The sequence below is a fragment of the Mustela nivalis genome (assembly GCF_964662115.1).
Source record: "Mustela nivalis genome assembly, chromosome: 4".
In the NCBI taxonomy this organism is placed as follows: Eukaryota; Metazoa; Chordata; class Mammalia; order Carnivora; family Mustelidae; genus Mustela; species Mustela nivalis.
The window spans coordinates 139,259,025-139,267,190 of record NC_139023.1 but is presented as its reverse complement, the minus strand read 5'-3'; the positions used below and the strand labels follow the sequence as shown (position 1 = coordinate 139,267,190).

Sequence of the window (8,166 nt, the reverse complement as noted above, 5' to 3'; positions counted from 1 at the left end):
CCAACCCTACAGCTTCAGTCAAGCCTTCGGATGACTGCAGCTACCCCGGGCAACATCATGATCCAAAATCTCATGAAGAACTTTAATCCAGAACCACCCGGCTTTGCTACTCCCACATTCCTGACTCACAGAAACTGTGAGATAATAAATGTTGCTTGTTTTAAACTGCTAAACTCTTTAAAATGTAGCAATGGAAAAAGTATACATTCTGAACTCAAGCTCTTTCCTGTGGGGGCTAGAGGGTCTAAGACAATGTCTCTGTCATATCGGAATGGCCACGGCTATGAAAGCGATGACCAAGGACAGGGGTTATTTAGAAATTTGTAATTTGAGAAGCTACTTTCAGGGACAGATAATATAACTTGTTTGATTTTTGTTTATACTCTCTTTTCCCAAAGAATGCACAGCAGTTTGTAACAAAAATATGGGCAACAAATCTATAACTACAAATAGGAAAGAAAATCAGGACCAAATGGAATAGTACTTACAAGCATAAGGGCCAATATAGTTGCAACAGTTGAACCTTAAGCACGACTCTGAGTTTCCCAGTAGCCATGGTAAAAGGGGAAAGCTCGTGAGTTCTGCAATTCTTATTACTGAGAAGGAAACAAATCTTTTCCCAGCATCAACTGTAAAACAAAGTTCTCTTGTGGACTCCAATACAGATGCCTACCTAGGGGAAGGACAAGGGGATATCATGTTAGGAGAATTCATTTAGCTGTTACTTGCATTCATTAGTAAAGGAGGAAGGGAAGTGCATTGAGCTAAACTCAATGGTGAATTCTAGAAAATAAAGAAATTCCTTCTACCTAAGTGCTGCTATGCATTTGGAAAGTGACATGTAAATGTATGTTAAAACATTTTTGATCTGAGCCACAGCACTTGCTTTTCTCTTTTTCCGCTGGTTTATACATAGCACAAAAGCACTTCTTGGGCAGCAATTTAAAATAGCCCAGTTTATCTCTCTGCTTATGTTCCTGGTCTTGGTTTTGGGCTATAAACCCTTTCTGCTATCTTGGACTTTGCCGGAGAATGCGAATCCTCTGGCACACCCCTTCGCATTCCTCTGATTCCTGACCTCCTGCTGTCCTCGACAACCCTCCCCAGGGTTGAGGGGAGGCTTTCTTCAAAGTCCTGAGAGAGGCTGCACAGGCGGTAGAAGGCACAGACCGTGGTCCTTGGGCTGCAAGGACTGTGCAGGAGCCCGCTGGGTTGTGCAAGCTTCGGGAGTACATGGCTCAGGTATAGCTCTCCTGAGAGGGAGCTCAGCCCCCAGCAGCACACTGCAGGTGTCCCAGGCCACCAGGGCGACTGGGCCATGGTGAGGGGGACCCCAAGTGTGGTGGAGCCCCAGGGCTTGGCTAGTGGGAGGCACCAGTGGTGTAAACCTGCAGGAGGCAATGCTCTGAGGGGCTGGCAAGGGTATGCCTCCGGCCTCACCCTAGTCCCAGAAAGCTGGATCTCTTAGGGTTGAAAAGATGAGCTGAATTATGGGAAGATACCTAGCACGTTGCGGGGTATATACCAGGTTTCAATTCACGTTAGTTTTCTTCTTCCTTTCTACTTCCCCTCTTTTCTATCTCTTCGCCTTTCCTCCTTGCTTCTCCCCCTTTTCCATAACTCTTAGCCCTGCACCCCGCAAGCATCTGAGAAGCGGTGTGTGTTTAGTCCTTTTCTGTAAATCGTTGCTCTGGCTATATCCTCCACCTGTAATCCCGGTCCTTCCCCTCTGTGCTTGGTCAGCTCCATCACCCTTCTCTCAAGGCCCAAGGCTTTGCTGACCTCTCTTAAGGTCAATTCCCCCTATCAGCTGTTGCCATGGCACTGGAGAGCTCTTCATTTTTAGTTCTTACCACGCCGGCTATTTTTATTTTATTAGTAGGATTCCTTGATGAAGAGGAAATTTGCATTTATTTATATGATTACTGTTATGGTCCCGGAGACCGTAATGGGATTCTGGTTACCGTTATATTTCCAGGTCCCGAAACAGTGCCTGGGATGCAGCAGGCATCAGGAACCACTGGTTGAATGAGCCAATGAGTTGGCGAAGGAAAAAGTCTTGCTCCGTGAGTTGAGCTGGGTATTCGCCAGTGAATCACAGTTCTGGGGTGGTGAGGATGAAAGCCTCTGTTTACGAGGGGTGTGCTCAGCCCTGAGGAGACCACAGGCATCTCGAGCTGCAGGATGCCAGGTGCCCAGGGGGCTGGAGATGTTGCCTCCTCACGTTGAACACAGGAGAGATATGGCAGGGCCAGATTGCATGGCCACAGAAGTGGAGCACAGGGTCTCTAGATCTTTCTTTGATACTCACTACATACCTGTGCTAGTTTGCTAGGGCTGCGGTGACAAAGGACCACAGCCTGGGTGACTTATGCAACACCAGTTTATCTGTCACAATCCTGAGGACCAGAAGTCTGAGATCAGGGTGTTGGTGAAGTTGATTCCTCCTCATGCCTCTCTCCTTGGCTGGTAGGTGGACACCCTCCTGCTATGTCTTCACGTGGGCTTCCCTCCATACATGTCTATGTCCAAGTCTCTCCTCTTACAAATACATCCATCGTATTGAATTAGGACCCTACCTTCACAACCTCATTTCACTTCATTACTCTTGTAAAGATCCTATGTCCAAATATCCTATTCTGACGTAGTGGGGGCTGGGACTTCCAACATAGGACTTCGGGGGGTGGGGGACACAAGTCAGCCCAGAACAGTCCCTTTAAGGCTAACCTACTATTGACCAGCTGAGTGACTGCAGGCAAGATAGTTAATCTCTCTGTGTCTCCATCGCCTCTTCTGGTGTTAATGAGAACACCGACTCACTGAGTGGAGCGAGGGTTATAGGAGTCGAGGCCCGTGATGTGCTTGGAATGGTAGTGTGTGGTGAGCACTCAGTCAGTGCTTGCTGGCATTATTATCACTGAGCCCTGAGAAGATGACTGTGTACAGTGTAAGGATAAGGACTGGACTCTGTCCTCAATATGCCCACAGGCCCCTTAGACTGAAGACAAAACTAATAAATAAAAACAACATGAGGTACTTTTTTTTTTTTAAAGATTTTATTTATTTATTCGACAGAGAGAGATCACAAGTAGGCAGAGAGGCAGGCAGAGAGAGAGAGAGGAGGAAGCAGGCTCCCTGCTGAGCACAGAGCCCGATGTGGGACTCGATCCCAGGACCCTGAGATCATGACCTGAGCCAAAGGCAGCGGCTTAACCCACTGAGCCACCCGCCCCATGAGGTGCTTTTCTTAACAGATGCTTTCTGGGCCACCGCTGGGGAAGGAACAGGTAAAGGGAAGAAGGAACCATGGCCACCAGGGGTGTCAGGCTGAGCCCCTCCAGCCCCTCAGAGCTGCAAGGCTTTAGTACCATCTATGCTACTTCTCTTCCCCAGCAAGGTGCTAGCTGAGAGGGAACTCGGTGCTCCTCAGGGCATGAAGTCACCACCCTCTGCGGGTTAGACGCTCCTCTCCCCAAGTGTCAGAACCACTTCACGAGCCATCCCCGAGTGTCTAGCTTACCATGGGTTTTACTTCTATTTCTGGTTTCTCTATAAATTCTATGAAAGCAGGGATTTCTTAGCTTTGTTCTTAGCTATGTCCGCCTCCCAGAGGAGTGCTCAGTACTTACTAGGCACTCACTAAATATTTGCTCAGTGAATAAATGAATCAATGAACGAAAGAAAGCCCTGTGAGCTCTTAGCACTCAGGAAAGACTGCAGGTCAGGAAGAGGGAGTCTCTGCCCCTTCACAGGCTTCTGCTGATGGCAACAGGAAGATGCGAGTAGACCACCCAATGCATTTTCAATTTGGTTCATCGGTCAGTAAGTCAGGGACCAACCCGGAGGAGCACGGCACTAGGTAGCCTATCCCACTACAGGGCAGTCATTGTAATAGCTACTGTTCATGCCACCTACACGGTTCATAATTACAATCAATCCATCCCTAAGACCCTTGGAGGTAGGTATTAGCATTATTCCCAGAACGGAAGCATGAAGAGGTTAAATAACCACTCCCCAAACTACACAGCTAGTAAGTAGTAGGTTGGGAAACAATGCAGAATTGTCTGAGCCCAAGTCCTGGCTTTTACTGGGAGCTCTCATCTCTTTCTGTTTTTGTAGGTATTTTAAGCTGTGTCAGGGGCTGCTCACCAGATGGCTTTTTAATCTCTCTCCTGTTGCTACATTATTAATCTCTAAATTGTTGAGTGGAGAGAAGAACTGGTACAGAAAGGGGGTATCTACATGGGAGAGGCCTCCTCGGAGAGTGGCTGACATTTCACAAGGGCCTTGGAGGGTGGGCTAGGTCTCAGTAGAGATGGAGAAAGAGAAATATATTATAGCTGGGGGAGCAATCCTGGAATCCATCAGAAAGGCAGCTGCCATCATGGGGATCAAACAGACACACACCCCTGTTACCAGCAACACAAAGCCGTGAATCTGATTTAGTCAAATATTTTGCTGGTGGTTGCTTCCTGCTTTTGTCTGCTCAGAAAGGGATAAAGAACTTGCAATCCTCCATTTTCTGGAAACCCACACCACGTTGGATTTTGGGTACTCCTGGAAAATGGCTGATGATTTGTGCTGAGTTCTGCAGGTAGCAAAGCCCCATGGCCTGGACGCCTTCCCTGGGCTTGCTCCCTCCTTGGAATATTTCACACTGGGCTGGGGACCATTGGCAGCCACATGGCCTTTGCAAAGGCCCCGTGGAGGGAGCCAGTAGAGTTTGATGGGACTCCCGTGGGAGCTGAGATCCTCTCTGGCCCCTGCATCTCCACAGGCTGGAGTGGAAGCTGTCCTCAGACCAGTGGAGTAGACGGCGGCTGGGGATCTGTAAGGCTAATTTATTCTGCCAAGTGTAAAGCATTTTGAACTTGCACCACCCTTCCTATTTTCCATCTGTCTTATTATTCATCACAGTCATATTGGGGCATTTTTGAAAAGAGTGGTATTTTAACATGAAGCTATTCCAAGGAGAAAGAAAAATATCCCTGTTTGGCATAAACCAGTCATGCAAATTAGCCTAAATAAAAATAAGACTAAAGACAACTTAGAATATTATCATACTTTCCCCGGCTCCTGCCAGTCACTGCTGTCAGCTGTGGGATCTCTCCCTGCTGGTGACAGCGCGGAGCAGGGGGCTTACATTTCTGCAGAGGTCCATGCTAAAGAACCCATTCAAGAAGAAGGGACATCGAAGATCCCACACTTGAGCTGCGTTCGAAGCACCCAAGAAAGGTTTTCCTAGAAGTGTATTCCCATGAGATTCTATGTTTGGCTTATCACAGACGAACCCATGAAGGACTCTGACATTCACTCTGTTTTGTTCCTGGGAGACTATTTAAGTAGCATGCACACTTGTGTGTGTGTGTATCAAGGGCCAATGCCATGCAAGCTGACATAATAATTTAATAATTAAATAAGCTTTTTTTTTTTTTTTTTTTTTCTTTCCGGAGAAGAGAATGCAGTCTTTCAAGACCCCTGGTACAGAAGTCTTCAGAACATGGTTAGCAAATCATTATTCTCATGCTGTTGTCGGCAATGAACCAGTTTCTCTACTTTCTCTCCATTTGTACTTCTTTCTTTTCTTGCCTTCTTATGCTTCGGCTCTTTCTTTCCTTCTTGCCATCTCTCTTTTTCTTCTTTGCTTGGTGGGTTTTATGTTTTCTCTGGCATCCATGGTTATCCTGGTTGGAAGTCCAGAACTGAGGGCATATTCCATGGCTGCCCAAGGCATCGGATAATTTTTATTATTAATTTTGTCAAGTCCTGCTTAAAACGGCTTCATTGGATACAATCTCAAAATCCTCCCAGAAGCCCAGTTATATTACAGAGCCCTCCTGAAAGGGGAATCAGCCGTTAGATTTATTCCAATGTTCTATTTCAATCAGAGATTGAGACAACTGGGACAACACCCTTACTGGACTGGTCACAAAAGAGACAAACATGTCACAACAGTCATTTCACATCTTTTATTTCAAAAGACATAAGGATGGGTGGGGTTATATATTCTACTGCAGTTTTGATGTGCTGGGGAAAATTTGCCATACTATATGAACGCAGCAATGCTGGTCTTCCAACTTCCTTTTATTTAATCCTTTTTTTTAAAACTACCAATACCATGATCTTGCAATCTGATTTTGAGCTAAGAAATACTTCACTGAGGAAGCATGACAAGCTATACAGGGAGAAGTGCTGAGGTGTCCAGTGAAGTCAGGGAGGAGACTATAACGGTTCCTGAGGTATCATAGGGACCCCATTCCTCCAGATGTTTTTGTTTACAAACTAAGCATTCACTCTCTTATTTGTCTCCCTTACTAATCATGTCCTTCTCATTCTTTTCAGACTCATTTTCTTCTTCGTTTTCCTTTTACCTCAAGGTCTCAATATTTTCAGCAGATCAGATTCCAGACCTCAGCCGTGTGGCTGATTTGTAACACAATCCTTCATTTTTGGTGTGCTCCTTGATCTAGTAATTACACTCAGAATTATTTCTTTATATTGGTATGTGCAAATATTTAGGCATAAATGTAGCCAAGAGAGCATCAATAATGAGACAAAAATCGGAAACAAGAAGATGTTTGTTGAATAAATTATGAACATTGGTGAGATGGAATATTATGCGGTCATTTCAAATGATGTAAAAGATTAATAACATGAAAAATATCCCTAATGTATTATTTAGCAGAGATAAAAAGAAAGTTATGAATAGTATTGTCCCATTTTGTCACAAAACATGTACATAACGGGTTTTTGCCAAAAGACTGTTAGTAATAACGCATGTCAAAATGGAAACAATGGCTATCTCAGTGATAGGATTAAAGGTGATTTTTACTTTACAATTCTTATTTTTTTGCTTATCTATTTTATGAATTTTATATTTTGCTTATATGTGAAATCTCATATACATTCATACAGATTCATACATGTATATTATGTAACTTAAATTTTATTTTAAAAATAAACTTTATCCTCTTACTCTGCCATTCTTCAGGAAGTAAGGACTAAACGAAGGAAGGAATCCGAGAATGTGCAGGGTGTTTAAGGGTAAGCCACGAAAATGGTTTGGGCTTGATGGGAGAGGAGAGTGGGGTTGGGAAGGAGGTAGGGAGGGATAGAAAAGACAAGCTACAGGGCTGTGGCACTCAGTTCTACAAAGAAGGCTAAAGAGAGATCTGGTCAGTCTTTGGGCAGGAGGATTAGTCCTTCTCCGGTGACCCAGAGAAAAGAGTGACTTCAAAGTCTAGTGTAAGGAACAGGAGGAGAATTTCATTTTAGGAAGCTCTGGAGGTGGACACTAAAAGAGTCCTGTAAGGCTGGGAGTTTCCATGTGTCTGTGACAGTTTGTTACTTTGGAAACGGACTAGAACTGATGTTGAGAGTCAGATTTCTGAAGGGACAAGTGGTCTGGACCATTGGAAATGACCAGAGATCATGGCCAGAAATTGTTCTAGAGATAAACACAATTATTCAGGAAAAATCCACTCATGTTGAATTATAACCCTCTTTTTAGGGTATGGAAGTCGTGTTCTCTGACCATTCTGTACCTGGGACAGACTCTCAATCAGACTGTCCCCAAGACACCAAAGGGGGGCAAATCAATGGCCCTTACTTTCTTTCAAGATTATGAGAGGTTTGGAGGAGTTTGTCAATCCAACTGATAACATTACTAGGGAATGTAGATTATACAGAACATTTGAGAGAGAATTGCAATTATTTCGCCTAGTTGAAAGAAGAAATAAGATAAGACTACCTAACCCCTATTAGGCTGATATAAGAGAATAAAACTGGGGTGCCTGAGTGGCTCAGTTGGTTAAGCCTCTAACTTTTGGTTTCAGCTTGGGTCACGATTTCAGGGTCAGGAGATCCAGCCCTGCACTTGGCTCCATGCTCAGCATGGGGTCTGCTTGAGATTCTCTCTCTCCCTGTCTGCCCCTCCCTCTTCTCTTACACATACTTGCCTCTCTCTCTCTCTCTCTAAAATAAATAAATAAATCTTTAAGGAAAAAGAGAGTAAAACCATCTTTTGATTGACAATAGAAAACAGAAAGTCCAGAGACTTCATTTAATAAAAATCGTAAATCATTTGGGGAAATTGGAAAAATACCAGAAGAGAAGTCAAAATACGACAGTGGCAGAAAAAAAATATTTTCTAGATAAAGAAGTAAA

General features: G+C 44.4%; 1 long non-coding RNA gene across 1 annotated transcript; it reads left to right on the top strand.

Moving 5' to 3' along the window:
• The first annotated feature begins 1,155 nt into the window (after positions 1–1,155).
• On the top strand, positions 1,156–2,515 carry LOC309863215. Its single transcript, XR_014310931.1, has 3 exons — positions 1,156–1,242; positions 1,979–2,066; positions 2,328–2,515. It is a non-coding gene; the product is annotated as an uncharacterized lncRNA (long non-coding RNA).
• The last annotated feature ends 5,651 nt before the right edge of the window (positions 2,516–8,166 follow it).